The sequence below is a fragment of the Pelobates fuscus genome, chromosome 2, assembly GCF_036172605.1.
Source record: "Pelobates fuscus isolate aPelFus1 chromosome 2, aPelFus1.pri, whole genome shotgun sequence".
In the NCBI taxonomy this organism is placed as follows: Eukaryota; Metazoa; Chordata; class Amphibia; order Anura; family Pelobatidae; genus Pelobates; species Pelobates fuscus.
Window position 1 is genome coordinate 4,183,240 of NC_086318.1, and position 24,361 is coordinate 4,207,600.

The 24,361-nt window shown below is 34.3% G+C and overlaps 1 protein-coding gene across 2 annotated transcripts in view; it reads right to left on the reverse strand.

Annotated features, from left to right (window-relative positions):
- LOC134585357 (sterile alpha motif domain-containing protein 12-like) overlaps nucleotides 1-22,153 on the reverse strand; it is a 40,089-nt gene extending 17,936 nt beyond the window's left edge. For both annotated transcript variants that reach the window (XM_063440764.1, XM_063440763.1), the window contains exon 1: nucleotides 21,866-22,153. The gene's annotated coding sequence lies outside the window, so the exon portion shown is untranslated. The remainder of the gene's footprint in view (nucleotides 1-21,865) is intronic.
- Nucleotides 22,154-24,361: the final 2,208 nt, after the last annotated feature.

Below are 24,361 nucleotides of genomic sequence, written 5' to 3' on the forward strand. Positions count from 1 at the left end.
TTATATCACACAGCTATACACACATATATCACAGGACACATTATATCACACAGCTATACACACATATATCACAGGACACATTATATCACACAGCTATACACACATATATCACAGGATACATTATATCACACAGCTATACACACATATATCACAGGATACATTATATCACACAGCTATACACACATATATCACAGGACACATTATATCACACAGCTATACACACATATATCACAGGACACATTATATCACACAGCTATACACACATATATCACAGGATACATTATATCACACAGCTATACACACATATATCACAGGATACATTATATCACACAGCTATACACACATATATCACAGGACACATTATATCACACAGCTATACACACATATATCACAGGATACATTATATCACACAGCTATACACACATATATCACAGGATACATTATATCACACAGCTATACACACATATATCACAGGACACATTATATCACACAGCTATACACACATATATCACAGGACACATTATATCACACAGCTATACACACATATATCACAGGATACATTATATCACACAGCTATACACACATATATCACAGGATACATTATATCACACAGCTATACACACATATATCACAGGATACATTATATCACACAGCTATACACACATATATCACAGGACACATTATATCACACAGCTATACACACATATATCACAGGATACATTATATCACACAGCTATACACACATATATCACAGGATACATTATATCACACAGCTATACACACATATATCACAGGATACATTATATCACACAGCTATACACACATATATCACAGGATACATTATATCACACAGCTATACACACATATATCACAGGATACATTATATCACACAGCTATACACACATATATCACAGGATACATTATATCACACAGCTATACACACATATATCACAGGACACATTATATCACACAGCTATACACACATATATCACAGGATACATTATATCACACAGCTATACACACATATATCACAGGATACATTATATCACACAGCTATACACACATATATCACAGGATACATTATATCACACAGCTATACACACATATATCACAGGATACATTATATCACACAGCTATACACACATATATCACAGGATACATTATATCACACAGCTATACACACATATATCACAGGATACATTATATCACACAGCTATACACACATATATCACAGGATACATTATATCACACAGCTATACACACATATATCACAGGACACATTATATCACACAGCTATACACACATATATCACAGGACACATTATATCACACAGCTATACACACATATATCACAGGATACATTATATCACACAGCTATACACACATATATCACAGGATACATTATATCACACAGCTATACACACATATATCACAGGACACATTATATCACACAGCTATACACACATATATCACAGGATACATTATATCACACAGCTATACACACATATATCACAGGATACATTATATCACACAGCTATACACACATATATCACAGGATACATTATATCACACAGCTATACACACATATATCACAGGATACATTATATCACACAGCTATACACACATATATCACAGGATACATTATATCACACAGCTATACACACATATATCACAGGATACATTATATCACACAGCTATACACACATATATCACAGGATACATTATATCACACTACAGTATATCACACAGCTATACACACATATATCACAGGATACATTATATCACACAGCTATACACACATATATCACAGGATACATTATATCACACAGCTATACACACATATATCACAGGATACATTATATCACACAGCTATACACACATATATCACAGGACACATTATATCACACAGCTATACACACATATATCACAGGATACATTATATCACACAGCTATACACACATATATCACAGGATACATTATATCACACAGCTATACACACATATATCACAGGATACATTATATCACACAGCTATACACACACATATCACAGGATACATTATATCACACAGCTATACACACATATATCACAGGACACATTATATCACACAGCTATACACACATATATCACAGGATACATTATATCACACAGCTATACACACATATATCACAGGATACATTATATCACACAGCTATACACACATATATCACAGGACACATTATATCACACAGCTATACACACATATATCACAGGATACATTATATCACACAGCTATACACACATATATCACAGGACACATTATATCACACAGCTATACACACATATATCACAGGATACATTATATCACACAGCTATACACACATATATCACAGGATACATTATATCACACAGCTATACACACATATATCACAGGATACATTATATCACACAGCTATACACACATATATCACAGGATACATTATATCACACAGCTATACACACATATATCACAGGATACATTATATCACACAGCTATACACACATATATCACAGGACACATTATATCACACAGCTATACACACATATATCACAGGATACATTATATCACACAGCTATACACACATATATCACAGGATACATTATATCACACAGCTATACACACATATATCACAGGATACATTATATCACACAGCTATACACACATATATCACAGGATACATTATATCACACAGCTATACACACATATATCACAGGATACATTATATCACACAGCTATACACACATATATCACAGGATACATTATATCACACAGCTATACACACATATATCACAGGACACATTATATCACACAGCTATACACACATATATCACAGGATACATTATATCACACAGCTATACACACATATATCACAGGATACATTATATCACACAGCTATACACACATATATCACAGGATACATTATATCACACAGCTATACACACATATATCACAGGATACATTATATCACACAGCTATACACACATATATCACAGGATACATTATATCACACAGCTATACACACATATATCACAGGATACATTATATCACACAGCTATACACACATATATCACAGGATACATTATATCACACAGCTATACACATATATCACAGGACACATTATATCACACAGCTATACACACATATATCACAGGATACATTATATCACACAGCTATACACACATATATCACAGGATACATTATATCACACAGCTATACACACATATATCACAGGACACATTATATCACACAGCTATACACACATATATCACAGGATACATTATATCACACAGCTATACACACATATATCACAGGATACATTATATCACACAGCTATACACACATATATCACAGGATACATTATATCACACAGCTATACACACATATAACACAGGATACATTATATCACACAGCTATACACACATATATCACAGGATACATTATATCACACAGCTATACACACATATATCACAGGATACATTATATCACACAGCTATACACACACATATCACAGGATACATTATATCACACAGCTATACACACATATATCACAGGATACATTATATCACACAGCTATACACACATATATCACAGGATACATTATATCACACAGCTATACACACATATATCACAGGATACATTATATCACACAGCTATACACACATATATCACAGGACACATTATATCACACAGCTATACACACATATATCACAGGATACATTATATCACACAGCTATACACACATATATCACAGGATACATTATATCACACAGCTATACACACATATATCACAGGATACATTATATCACACAGCTATACACACATATATCACAGGACACATTATATCACACAGCTATACAAACACATATCACAGGATACATTATATCACACAGCTATACACACATATATCACAGGATACATTATATCACACAGCTATACACACATATATCACAGGATACATTATATTATACAGCTATATACACATATATCACAGGATACATTATATCACACAGCTATACACACATATATCACAGGATACATTATATTATAAAGCTATACACACATATATCACAGGATACATTATATCACACAGCTATACACACACATATCACAGGACACATTATATCACACAGGTATACACACATATATCACAGGACACATTATATCACACAGCTATACACACACATATCACAGGATACATTATATCACACAGCTATACACACATATATCACAGGATACATTATATCACACAGCTATACACACATATATCACAGGACACATTATATCACACAGCTATACACACATATATCACAGGATACATTATATCACACAGCTATACACACATATATCACAGGACACATTACATTATACAGATATACACACATATATCACAGGATACATTATATGATACAGCTATACACACAAATATCACAGGACACATTATATCACACAGCTATACACACATATATCAAAGGACACATTATATCACACAGCTATACACACATTTATCACAGGATACATTATATCACACAGCTATACACACATATATCACAGGACACATTATATCACACAGCTATACACACATATATCACAGGACACATTATATTATACAGCTATACACACATATATCACAGGACACATTATATCACACAGCTATACACACATATATCACAGGACACATTATATCACACAGCTATACACACATATATCACAGGACACATTATATCACACAGCTATACACACATATATCACAGGACACATTATATTATACAGCTATACACACATATATTACAGGACACATTATATCACACAGCTATACACACATATATCACAGGATACATTATATTATACAGCTATACACACATATATCACAGGACACATTATATCACACAGCTATACACACATATATCACAGGACACATTATATCACACAGCTATACACACATTTATCACAGGATACATTATATCACACAGCTATACACACATATATCACAGGACACATTATATTATACAGCTATACACACATATATCACAGGATACATTATATTATAAAGCTATACACACATATATCACAGGATACATTATATCACACAGCTATACACACATATATCACAGGATACATTATATCACACAGCTATACACACATATATCACAGGATACATTATATCACACAGCTATACACACATATATCACAGGATACATTATATCACACAGCTATACACACATATATCACAGGACACATTATATCACACAGCTATACACACATATATCACAGGACACATTATATCACACAGCTATACACACATATATCAAAGGATACATTATATTATACAGCTATACACACATATATCACAGGACACATTATATCACACAGCTATACACACATATATCACAGGACACATTATATCACACAGCTATACACACATATATCACAGGACACATTATATCACACAGCTATACACACATATATCAAAGGATACATTATATTATACAGCTATACACACATATATCACAGGACACATTATATCACACAGCTATACACACATATATCACAGGACACATATCACACAGCTATACACACATATATCACAGGATACATTATATCACACAGCTATACACACATATATCACAGGATACATTATATGATACAGCTATACACACATATATCACAGGATACATTATATGATACAGCTATACACACATATATCACAGGATACATTATATCACACAGCTATACACACATATATCACAGGACACATTATATCACACAGCAATACACACAAATATCACAGGATACATTATATCACACAGCTATACACACATATATCACAGGACACATTACATTATACAGCTATACACACATATATCACAGGATACATTATATGATACAGCTATACACACAAATATCACAGGACACATTATATCACACAGCTGTACACACATTTATCACAGGATACATTATATCACACAGCTATACTCACATATATCACAGGACACATTATATTATACAGCTATACACACATATATCACATGATACATTATATCACACAGCTATACACACATATATCACAGGACACATTATATCACACAGCTATACACATAGATCACAGGATACATTATATTATAAAGCTATACACACATATATCACAGGATACATTATATCACACAGCTATACACACATATATCACAGGATACATTATATTATAAAGCTATACACACATATATCACAGGATACATTATATCACACAGCTATACACACATATATCACAGGATACATTATATTATACAGCTATACACACATATATCACAAGATACATTATATTATACAGCTATACACACATATATCACAGGACACATTATATCACACAGCTATACACACATATATCACAGGACACATTATATCACACAGCTATACACACATATATCACAGGACACATTATATCACACAGCTATACACACATATATCACAGGACACATTATATCACACAGCTATACACACATATATCACAGGACACATTATATCACACAGCTATACACACATATATCACAGGATACATTATATTATACAGCTATACACACATATATCACATGATACATTATATCACACAGCTATACACACATATATCACAGGACACATTATATCACACAGCTATACACATATATCACAGGATACATTATATTATAAAGCTATACACACATATATCACGGGATACATTATATCACACAGCTATACACACATATATCACAGGATACATTATATCACACAGCTATACACACATATATCACAGGACACATTATATTATACAGCTATACACACATATATCACATGATACATTATATCACACAGCTATACACACATATATCACAGGACACATTATATCACACAGCTATACACATAGATCACAGGATACATTATATTATAAAGCTATACACACATATATCACAGGATACATTATATCACACAGCTATACACACATATATCACAGGATACATTATATCACACAGCTATACACACATATATCACATGATACATTATATCACACAGCTATACACACATATATCACAGGATACATTATATCACACAGCTATACACACATATATCACAGGATACATTATATCACACAGCTATACACACACATATCACAGGACACATTATATCACACAGCTATACACACATATATCATAGGACACATTATATCACACAGCTATACTCACATATATCACAGGATACATTATATCACACAGCTATACACACATATATCACAGGATACATTATATCACACAGCTATACACACATATATCACAGGACACATTATATCACACAGCTATACACACATATATCACAGGATACATTATATCACACAGCTATACACACATATATCACAGGATACATTATATCACACAGCTATACACACATATATCACAGGATACATTATATCACACAGCTATACACACATATATCACAGGATACATTATATCACACAGCTATACACACATATATCACAGGACACATTATATCACACAGCTATACACACATATATCACAGGATACATTATATCACACAGCTATACACACATATATCACAGGATACATTATATCACACAGCTATACACACATATATCACAGGATGCATTATATCACACAGCTATACACACATATATCACAGGATACATTATATCACACAGCTATACACACATATATCACAGGATACATTATATTATACAGCTATACACACATATATCGCAGGACACATTATATCACACAGCTATACACACATATATCACAGGATACATTATATCACACAGCTATACACACATATATCACAGGATGCATTATATCACACAGCTATACACACATATATCACAGGATACATTATATCACACAGCTATACACACATATATCACAGGATACATTATATCACACAGCTATACACACATATATCACAGGACACATTATATCACACAGCTATACACACATATATCACAGGATACATTATATCACACAGCTATACACACATATATCACAGGATACATTATATCACACAGCTATACACACATATATCACAGGATACATTATATCACACAGCTATACACACATATATCACAGGACACATTATATCACACAGCTATACACACATATATCACAGGACACATTATATCACACAGCTATACACACATATATCACAGGATACATTATATCACACAGCTATACACACATATATCACAGGATACATTATATCACACAGCTATACACACATATATCACAGGACACATTATATCACACAGCTATACACACATATATCACAGGACACATATCACACAGCTATACACACATATATCACAGGATACATTATATCACACAGCTATACACACATATATCACAGGATACATTATATCACACAGCTATACACACATATATCACAGGACACATTATATCACACAGCTATACACACATATATCACAGGATACATTATATCACACAGCTATACACACATATATCACAGGATACATTATATCACACAGCTATACACACATATATCACAGGATACATTATATCACACAGCTATACACACATATATCACAGGATACATTATATCACACAGCTATACACACACATATCACAGGATACATTATATCACACAGCTATACACACATATATCACAGGACACATTATATCACACAGCTATACACACATATATCACAGGATACATTATATCACACAGCTATACACACATATATCACAGGATACATTATATCACACAGCTATACACACATATATCACAGGATACATTATATCACACAGCTATACACACACATATCACAGGATACATTATATCACACAGCTATACACACATATATCACAGGACACATTATATCACACAGCTATACACACATATATCACAGGATACATTATATCACACAGCTATACACACATATATCACAGGATACATTATATTATACAGCTATACACACATATATCGCAGGACACATTATATCACACAGCTATACACACATATATCACAGGATACATTATATCACACAGCTATACACACATATATCACAGGATACATTATATCACACAGCTATACACACATATATCACAGGATACATTATATCACACAGCTATACACACATATATCACAGGATACATTATATCACACAGCTATACACACATATATCACAGGATACATTATATCACACAGCTATACACACACATATCACAGGATACATTATATCACACAGCTATACACACATATATCACAGGACACATTATATCACACAGCTATACACACATATATCTCAGGATACATTATATCACACAGCTATACACACATATATCACAGGATACATTATATCACACAGCTATACACACATATATCACAGGATACATTATATCACACAGCTATACACACACATATCACAGGATACATTATATCACACAGCTACACACACATATATCACAGGACACATTATATCACACAGCTATACACACATATATCACAGGATACATTATATCACACAGCTATACACACATATATCACAGGATACATTATATCACACAGCTATACACACATATATCACAGGATACATTATATCACACAGCTATACACACATATATCACAGGATACAATATATCACACAGCTATACACACATATATCACAGGATACATTATATCACACAGCTATACACACATATATCACAGGACGCATTATATCACACAGCTATACACACATATATCACAGGATACATTTTATCACACAGCTATACACACATATATCACAGGACACATTATATCACACAGCTATACACACATATATCACAGGATACATTATATCACACAGCTATACACACATATATCACAGGACACATTATATCACACAGCTATACACACATATATCACAGGATACATTATATCACACAGCTATACACACATATATCACAGGACACATTATATCACACAGCTATACACACATGTATCACAGGACACATTATATCACACAGCTATACACACATATATCACAGGACACATTATATCACACAGCTATACACACATATATCACAGGATACATTATATCACACAGCTATACACACATATATCACAGGATACATTATATCACACAGCTATACACACATATATCACAGGATACATTATATCACACAGCTATACACACATATATCACAGGACACATTATATCACACAGCTATACACACATATATCACAGGATACATTATATCACACAGCTATACACACATATATCACAGGATACATTATATTATACAGCTATACACATATATCACAGGATACATTATATCACACAGCTATACACACATATATCACAAGATACATTATATCACACAGCTATACACACATATATCACAGGATACATTATATCACACAGCTATACACACATATATCACAGGATACATTATATTATACAGCTATACACACATATATCACAGGATACATTATATCACACAGCTATACACACATATATCACAGGATACATTATATCACACAGCTATACACACATATATCACAGGATACATTATATCACACAGCTATACACACATAGAACACAGGATACATTATATCACACAGCTATACACACATATATCACAGGATACATTATATCACACAGCTATACACACATATATCACAGGATACATTATATCACACAGCTATACACACACATATCACAGGATACATTATATCACACAGCTATACACACATATATCACAGGATACATTATATTATACAGCTATACACACATATATCACAGGATACATTATATCACACAGCTATACACACATATATCACAGGATACATTATATCACACAGCTATACACACACATATCACAGGACACATTATATCACACAGCTATACACACATATATCACAGGATACATTATATCACACAGCTATACACACATATATCACAGGATACATTATATCACACAGCTATACACACATATATCACAGGACACATTATATCACACAGCTATACACACATATATCACAGGACACATTATATCACACAGCTATACAAACACATATCACAGGATACATTATATCACACAGCTATACACACATATATCACAGGATACATTATATCACACAGCTATACACACATATATCACAGGATACATTATATTATACAGCTATACACACATATATCACAGGATACATTATATCACACAGCTATACACACATATATCACAGGATACATTATATCACACAGCTATACACACATATATCACAGGATACATTATATCACACAGCTATACACACATATAACACAGGATACATTATATCACACAGCTATACACACATATATCACAGGATACATTATATCACACAGCTATACACACATATATCACAGGATACATTATATCACACAGCTATACACACACATATCACAGGATACATTATATCACACAGCTATACACACATATATCACAGGATACATTATATTATACAGCTATACACACATATATCACAGGATACATTATATCACACAGCTATACACACATATATCACAGGATACATTATATCACACAGCTATACACACACATATCACAGGACACATTATATCACACAGCTATACACACATATATCACAGGATACATTATATCACACAGCTATACACACATATATCACAGGATACATTATATCACACAGCTATACACACATATATCACAGGACACATTATATCACACAGCTATACACACATATATCACAGGACACATTATATCACACAGCTATACAAACACATATCACAGGATACATTATATCACACAGCTATACACACATATATCACAGGATACATTATATCACACAGCTATACACACATATATCACAGGATACATTATATTATACAGCTATATACACATATATCACAGGATACATTATATCACACAGCTATACACACATATATCACAGGATACATTATATTATAAAGCTATACACACATATATCACAGGATACATTATATCACACAGCTATACACACACATATCACAGGACACATTATATCACACAGGTATACACACATATATCACAGGACACATTATATCACACAGCTATACACACACATATCACAGGATACATTATATCACACAGCTATACACACATATATCACAGGATACATTATATCACACAGCTATACACACATATATCACAGGACACATTATATCACACAGCTATACACACAAAGATCACAGGATACATTATATCACACAGCTATACACACATATATCACAGGACACATTACATTATACAGATATACACACATATATCACAGGATACATTATATGATACCGCTATACACACAAATATCACAGGACACATTATATCACACAGCTATACACACATATATCAAAGGACACATTATATCACACAGCTATACACACATTTATCACAGGATACATTATATCACACAGCTATACACACATATATCACAGGACACATTATATCACACAGCTATACACACATATATCACAGGACACATTATATTATACAGTTATACACACATATATCACAGGACACATTATATCACACAGCTATACACACATATATCACAGGACACATTATATCACACAGCTATACACACATATATCACAGGACACATTATATCACACAGCTATACACACATATATCACAGGACACATTATATTATACAGCTATACACACATATATTACAGGACACATTATATCACACAGCTATACACACATATATCACAGGATACATTATATTATACAGCTATACACACATATATCACAGGACACATTATATCACACAGCTATACACACATATATCACAGGACACATTATATCACACAGCTATACACACATTTATCACAGGATACATTATATCACACAGCTATACACACATATATCACAGGACACATTATATTATACAGCTATACACACATATATCACAGGATACATTATATTATAAAGCTATACACACATATATCACAGGATACATTATATCACACAGCTATACACACATATATCACAGGATACATTATATCACACAGCTATACACACATATATCACAGGATACATTATATCACACAGCTATACACACATATATCACAGGATACATTATATCACACAGCTATACACACATATATCACAGGACACATTATATCACACAGCTATACACACATATATCACAGGACACATTATATCACACAGCTATACACACATATATCAAAGGATACATTATATTATACAGCTATACACACATATATCACAGGACACATTATATCACACAGCTATACACACATATATCACAGGACACATTATATCACACAGCTATACACACATATATCACAGGACACATTATATCACACAGCTATACACACATATATCAAAGGATACATTATATTATACAGCTATACACACATATATCACAGGACACATTATATCACACAGCTATACACACATATATCACAGGACACATATCACACAGCTATACACACATATATCACAGGATACATTATATCACACAGCTATACACACATATATCACAGGATACATTATATGATACAGCTATACACACATATATCACAGGATACATTATATCACACAGCTATACACACATATATCACAGGATACATTATATCACACAGCTATACACACATATATCACAGGACACATTATATCACACAGCAATACACACAAATATCACAGGATACATTATATCACACAGCTATACACACATATATCACAGGACACATTACATTATACAGCTATACACACATATATCACAGGATACATTATATGATACAGCTATACACACAAATATCACAGGACACATTATATCACACAGCTGTACACACATTTATCACAGGATACATTATATCACACAGCTATACTCACATATATCACAGGACACATTATATTATACAGCTATACACACATATATCACATGATACATTATATCACACAGCTATACACACATATATCACAGGACACATTATATCACACAGCTATACACATAGATCACAGGATACATTATATTATAAAGCTATACACACATATATCACAGGATACATTATATCACACAGCTATACACACATATATCACAGGATACATTATATTATAAAGCTATACACACATATATCACAGGATACATTATATCACACAGCTATACACACATATATCACAGGATACATTACATTATACAGCTATACACACATATATCACAAGATACATTATATTATACAGCTATACACACATATATCACAGGACACATTATATCACACAGCTATACACACATATATCACAGGACACATTATATCACACAGCTATACACACATATATCACAGGACACATTATATCACACAGCTATACACACATATATCACAGGACACATTATATCACACAGCTATACACACATATATCACAGGACACATTATATCACACAGCTATACACACATATATCACAGGATACATTATATTATACAGCTATACACACATATATCACATGATACATTATATCACACAGCTATACACACATATATCACAGGACACATTATATCACACAGCTATACACATATATCACAGGATACATTATATTATAAAGCTATACACACATATATCACGGGATACATTATATCACACAGCTATACACACATATATCACAGGATACATTATATCACACAGCTATACACACATATATCACAGGACACATTATATTATACAGCTATACACACATATATCACATGATACATTATATCACACAGCTATACACACATATATCACAGGACACATTATATCACACAGCTATACACATAGATCACAGGATACATTATATTATAAAGCTATACACACATATATCACAGGATACATTATATCACACAGCTATACACACATATATCACAGGATACATTATATCACACAGCTATACACACATATATCACATGATACATTATATCACACAGCTATACACACATATATCACAGGACACATTATATCACACAGCTATACACGCATATATCACAGGATACATTATATTATACAGCTATACACACATATATCACATGATACATTATATCACACAGCTATACACACATATATCACAGGACACATTATATCACACAGCTATACACATATATCACAGGATACATTATATTATAAAGCTATACACACATATATCACAGGACACATTATATCACACAGCTATACACATATATCACAGGATACATTATATCACACAGCTATACACACATATATCACAGGATACATTATATCACACAGCTATACACACATATATCACAGGATACATTATATCACACAGCTATACACACATATATCACAGGACACATTATATCACACAGCTATACACACATATATCACAGGACACATTATATCACACAGCTATACACACATATATCAAAGGATACATTATATTATACAGCTATACACACATATATCACAGGACACATTATATCACACAGCTATACACACATATATCACAGGACACATTATATCACACAGTTATACACACATTTATCACAGGACACATTATATCACACAGCTATACACACATATATCACAGGATACATTATATCACACAGCTCTACACACATATAACACAGGACACATTATATCACACAGATATACACACATGTATCACAGGATACATTATATCATACAGCTACACATACATATATCACAGGACACATTATATCACACAGCTATACACACATATATCACAGGACACATTATATCACACAGCTATACACACATATATCACAGGACACATTATATCACACAGCTATACACACATATATCACAGGACACATTATATCACACAGCTATACACACATATATCACAGGATACATTATATCACACAGCTATACACACATATATCACAGGACACATTATATCACACAGCTATACACACATATATCACAGGATACATTATATTATACAGCTATACACACATATATCACAGGACACATTATTTCACACAGCTATACACACATATATCACAGGACACATTATATCACACAGCTATACACACATATATCACAGGATACATTATATCACACAGCTATACACACATATATCACAGGATACATTATATCACACAGCTATACACACATATATCACAGGATACATTATATCACACAGCTATACACACATATATCACAGGATACATTATATCACACAGCTATACACACATATATCACAGGATACATTATATCACACAGCTATACACACATATATCACAGGATACATTATATCACACAGCTATACACACATATATCACAGGACACATTATATCACACAGCTATACACACATATATCACAGGACACATTATATCACACAGCTATACACACATATATCACAGGACACATTATATCACACAGCTATACACACATATATCACAGGATACATTATATCACACAGCTATACACACATATCACAGGATACATTATATCACACAGCTATACACACATATATCACAGGACACATTATATCACACAGCTATACACACATATATCACAGGATACATTATATCACACAGCTATACACACATATATCACAGGATACATTATATCACACAGCTATACACACATATATCAAAGGATACATTATATCACACAGCTATACACACATATATCACAGGATACATTATATCACACAGCTATACACACATATATCACAGGATACATTATATGATACAGCTATACACACATATATCACAGGACACATTATATCACACAGCTATACACACATATATCACAGGACACATTATATCACACAGCTATACACACATATATCACAGGACACATTATATCACACAGCTATACACACATATATCACAGGATACATTATATTATACAGCTATACACACATATATCACATGATACATTATATCACACAGCTATACACACATATATCACAGGATACATTATATTATACAGCTATACACACATATATCACAGGACACATTATATTATAAAGCTATACACACATATATCACAGGACACATTATATCACACAGCTATACACACATATATCACAGGACACATTATATCACACAGCTATACACACATATATCACAGGACACATTATCTCACACAGCCATACACACATATATCACAGGTTACATTATATCACACAGCTATACACACATATATCAGGATACATTATATTATACAGCTATACACACATATATCACAGGATACATTACATCACACAGCTATACACACATATATCACAGGATACATTATATCACACAGCTATACACACATATATCACAGGACACATTATATCACACAGCTATACACACATATATCACAGGACACATTATATCACACAGCTATACACACATATATCACAGGACACATTATATCACACAGCTATACACACATATATCACAGGACACATTATATCACACAGCTATACACACATATATCACAGGATACATTATATTATACAGCTATACACACATATATCACATGATACATTATATCACACAGCTATACACACATATATCACAGGACACATTATATCACACAGCTATACACATATATCACAGGATACATTATATTATAAAGCTATACACACATATATCACGGGATACATTATATCACACAGCTATACACACATATATCACAGGATACATTATATCACACAGCTATACACACATATATCACAGGACACATTATATTATACAGCTATACACACATATATCACATGATACATTATATCACACAGCTATACACACATATATCACAGGACACATTATATCACACAGCTATACACATAGATCACAGGATACATTATATTATAAAGCTATACACACATATATCACAGGATACATTATATCACACAGCTATACACACATATATCACAGGATACATTATATCACACAGCTATACACACATATATCACATGATACATTATATCACACAGCTATACACACATATATCACAGGACACATTATATCACACAGCTATACACGCATATATCACAGGATACATTATATTATACAGCTATACACACATATATCACATGATACATTATATCACACAGCTATACACACATATATCACAGGACACATTATATCACACAGCTATACACATATATCACAGGATACATTATATTATAAAGCTATACACACATATATCACAGGACACATTATATCACACAGCTATACACATATATCACAGGATACATTATATCACACAGCTATACACACATATATCACAGGATACATTATATCACACAGCTATACACACATATATCACAGGATACATTATATCACACAGCTATACACACATATATCACAGGACACATTATATCACACAGCTATACACACATATATCACAGGACACATTATATCACACAGCTATACACACATATATCAAAGGATACATTATATTATACAGCTATACACACATATATCACAGGACACATTATATCACACAGCTATACACACATATATCACAGGACACATTATATCACACAGCTATACACACATTTATCACAGGACACATTATATCACACAGCTATACACACATATATCACAGGATACATTATATCACACAGCTCTACACACATATAACACAGGACACATTATATCACACAGATATACACACATGTATCACAGGATACATTATATCATACAGCTACACATACATATATCACAGGACACATTATATCACACAGCTATACACACATATATCACAGGACACATTATATCACACAGCTATACACACATATATCACAGGACACATTATATCACACAGCTATACACACATATATCACAGGACACATTATATCACACAGCTATACACACATATATCACAGGATACATTATATCACACAGCTATACACACATATATCACAGGACACATTATATCACACAGCTATACACACATATATCACAGGATACATTATATTATACAGCTATACACACATATATCACAGGACACATTATTTCACACAGCTATACACACATATATCACAGGACACATTATATCACACAGCTATACACACATATATCACAGGATACATTATATCACACAGCTATACACACATATATCACAGGATACATTATATCACACAGCTATACACACATATATCACAGGATACATTATATCACACAGCTATACACACATATATCACAGGATACATTATATCACACAGCTATACACACATATATCACAGGATACATTATATCACACAGCTATACACACATATATCACAGGATACATTATATCACACAGCTATACACACATATATCACAGGACACATTATATCACACAGCTATACACACATATATCACAGGACACATTATATCACACAGCTATACACACATATATCACAGGACACATTATATCACACAGCTATACACACATATATCACAGGATACATTATATCACACAGCTATACACACATATCACAGGATACATTATATCACACAGCTATACACACATATATCACAGGACACATTATATCACACAGCTATACACACATATATCACAGGATACATTATATCACACAGCTATACACACATATATCACAGGATACATTATATCACACAGCTATACACACATATATCACAGGATACATTATATCACACAGCTATACACACATATATCACAGGATACATTATATGATACAGCTATACACACATATATCACAGGACACATTATATCACACAGCTATACACACATATATCACAGGACACATTATATCACACAGCTATACACACATATATCACAGGACACATTATATCACACAGCTATACACACATATATCACAGGATACATTATATTATACAGCTATACACACATATATCACATGATACATTATATCACACAGCTATACACACATATATCACAGGATACATTATATTATACAGCTATACACACATATATCACAGGACACATTATATTATAAAGCTATACACACATATATCACAGGACACATTATATCACACAGCTATACACACATATATCACAGGACACATTATATCACACAGCTATACACACATATATCACAGGACACATTATCTCACAGAGCCATACACACATATATCACAGGTTACATTATATCACACAGCTATACACACATATATCAGGATACATTATATCACACAGCTATACACACATATATCACAGGATACATTACATCACACAGCTATACACACATATATCACAGGATACATTATATCACACAGCTATACACACATATAGCACAGGATACATTATATCACACAGCTATACACACATATATCACAGGATACATTATATCACACAGCTATACACACATATATCACAGGACACATTATATTATACAGCTATACACACATATATTACAGGACACATTATATCACACAGCTATACACACATATATCACAGGATACATTATATCACACAGCTATACACACATATATCACAGGACACATTATATCACACAGCTATACACACATATATCACAGGATACATTATATCACACAGCTATACACACATATATCACAGGACACATAATATTATACAGCTATACACACATATATCACAGGACACATTATATCACACAGCTATACACACATATATCACAGGATACATTATATCACACAGCTATACACACATATATCACAGGACACATTATATCACACAGCTATACACACATATATCACAGGATACATTATATCACACAGCTATACACACATATATCACAGGATACATTATATCACACAGCCATGCACACATATATCACAGGATACATTATATTATACAGCTATACACACATATATCACAGGACACATTATATCACACAGCTATACACACATATATCACAGGACACATTATATCACACAGCTATACACACATATATTACAGGACACATTATATCACACAGCTATACACACATATATCACAGGATACATTATATTACACAGCTATACACACATATATCACAGGATACATTATATTACACAGCTATACACACATATATCACAGGATACATTATATTACACAGCTATACACACATATATCACAGGATACATTATATTACACAGCTATACACACATATATCACAGGACACATTATATTATAAAGCTATACACACATATATCACAGGATACATTATATTATACAGCTATACACACATATATCACAGGATACATTATATCACACAGCTATACACACATATATCACAGGATACATTATATTATACAGCTATACACACATATATCACAGGATACATTATATCACACAGCTATACACACATATATCACAGGATACATTATATGATACAGCTATACACACATATATCACAGGACACATTATATCACACAGCTATACACACATATATCACAGGACACATTATATCACACAGCTATACACACATATATCACAGGACACATTATATCACACAGCTATACACACATATATCACAGGATACATTATATCACACAGCTATACACACATATATCACAGGACACATTATATCACACAGCTATACACACATATATCACAGGACACATTATATCACACAGCTATACACACATATATCACAGGACACATTATATCACACAGCTATACACACATATATCTCAGGACACATTATATCACACAGCTATACACACATATATCTCAGGACACATTATATCACACAGCTATACACACATATATCACAGGACACATTATATCACACAGCTATACACACATATATCACAGGATACATTATATCACACAGCTATACACACATATATCACAGGACACATTATATCACACAGCTATACACACATATATCACAGGACACATTATATCACACAGCTACACACACACACATCTTTCTGTGGCCTGTCACTTTCTCACCTTCAAGTCCTGGAGAGCTGAGGATTCTGAAGGAATTGAGGATTAGGATCCTGAAGCAGATGGGTGGGCTCTGGATCCTGGCACAGCTGGGGATTCTAGGTGCACTGGCTGTCCTAGAGGGAGCCGGCTGTCCTGGGGGGGAGCTGGGTAGTTTTTGGGGTGTAGATCAGGCCTTGTTCCAGGATTAATATATAAACTTTCTGTGTCTGAATTTGCAGAAATATTCGGAATATGATATTTAACTCTTCCGAATGCCATTCACGCCAGTAATCCTCTCCCAATCCCTTTTTCTTGCCACTCCTCTTCTCTATTACTGAATTCACCTCTCTGTCTAAACCTGTCTCCCCCCCTCCTCCTCTCCTCCACACCTCCACACCTCTCTCCTCTATCAGATTCCAGAGTCCTGGGTTAGCAGGAAAGTCACACAGGAATTTCTATATTACTGGAAAACAACAGGACGCAAATACAAGTATGGCACTGAAGCAAAAAAGAAAGAACAGAACCCGGGTAGGAAAAAGGAGATCAGAACCCGGGGAGGGAAAATGAGATCAGAACCCGGGGAGGGAAAATGAGATCAGAACCCAGGCAGGAAAAAGGAGATCAGAACCCGGGGAGGAAAAAGGAAATCAGAACCTGGGGAGGAAAATGGAGATCAGAACCCGGGGAGGAAAAAGGAGATCAGAACCCAGGCAGGAAAAAGAGATCAGAACCCATGGAGGAAAAAGAGATCAGAACCGGGGGAGGAAAAAGACGTCAGAACCCGGGGAAGAAAAAAAGAGATCAGAACCCGGGGAGGAAAAAGGAGATCAGAACCGGCGGAGGAAAAAGGAGATCAGAACCGACGGAGGAAAATGAAATCAGAACCCGGGGAAGAAAAAGGAAATCAGAGCTCAGGGAGGAAAAGGGAGATCAAAACCCGGGGAGGAAAAAGGAGATCAGAACCCGGGGAGGGAAAAGGAGATCAGAACCCGGGGAGGGAAAATTAGATCAGAACCGGGGAGGAAAAAGGAGATCAGAACCCGGGGAGGAAAAAGGAGATCAGAACCCAGGGAGGAAAAAGGAAATCAGAACCGGGGAGGAAAAAAGAGATCAGAACCCGAGGAGGAAAAAAGAGATCAGAACCCGGGGAGGAAAAAGGAGATCAGAACCCGGGGAAGAAAAAAGAGATCAGAACCCGGGGAGGAAAAAGGAGATCAGAACCCGAGGAGGAAAAAGGAGATCAGAACCCAGGGAGGAAAAAGGAAATCAGAACCCGGGGAGGAAAAAAGAGATCAGAACCCGGGGAAGAAAAGAGAGGACAGAACCCAGAATGGAAAAGGAAATCAGAACCTGTGGAGGAAAAAAGTAGATCAGAACCCAAGGAAGAAAAAAGAGATCAGAACCCGGGGAGGAAAAAGGAGATCAGAACCCGGGGAATAAAAAAGAGATCAGAACCCGAGGAGGAAAAAGGAGATCAGAACCCGGGGAGGAAAAAGACATCAGAACCCGGGGAGGAAAAAGGAGATCAGAACCCGGGGAAGAAAAAAGAGATCAGAACCCGGGGAGGAAAAAAGAGATCAGAACCCGAGGAGGAAAAAGGAGATCAGAACCCGGGGAAGAAAAAAGAGATCAGAACCCGGGGAGGAAAAAGGAGATCAGAACCCGGGGAGGAAAAAGACATCAGAACCCGGGGAAGAAAAAAAGAGATCAGAACCCGGGGAAGAAAAGAGAGGACAGAACCCAGAATGGAAAAGGGAATCAGAACCTGTGGAGGAAAAAAGTAGATCAGAACCCAAGGAAGAAAAAAGAGATCAGAACCCGGGGAGGGAAAAGGGAATCAGAACCCGCGGAGGAAAAAGGAGATCAGAACCCGGGGAAGAAAAAAGAGATCAGAACCCGGGGAGGAAAAAGGAGATCAGAACCCGAGGAGGAAAAAGGAGATCGGAACCCAGGGAGGAAAAAGGAAATCAGAACCCGGGGAGGAAAAAGACATCAGAACCCGGGGAAGAAAAAAAGAGATCAGAACCCGGGGAAGAAAAGAGAGGACAGAACCCAGAATGGAAAAGGAAATCAGAACCTGTGGAGGAAAAAAGTAGATCAGAACCCAAGGAAGAAAAAAGAGATCAGAACCTGGGGAGGAAAAAGAGATCAGAACCCGGGGAGGAAAAAGTGATCAGAACCCGGGGAAGAAAAAAGAGATCAGAACCCGGGGAAGAAAAAAGAGATCAGAACCCGGGGAAGAAAAGAGAGGACAGAACCGAGAATGGAAAAGGGAATCAGAACCTGTGGAGGCAAAAAGGAGATCAGAACCCAAGGAAGAAAAAAGAGATCAGAACCCGGGGAGGAAAAAGGAGATCAGAACCCGGGGAAGAAAAAAGAGATCAGAACCCGGGGAGGAAAAAGGAGATCAGAACCCGGGGAAGAAAAAAGAGATCAGAACCTGGGGAGGAAAAGAGAGGACAGAACCCAGAATGGAAAAGGAAATCAGAACCTGTGGAGGAAAAAAGTAGATCAGAA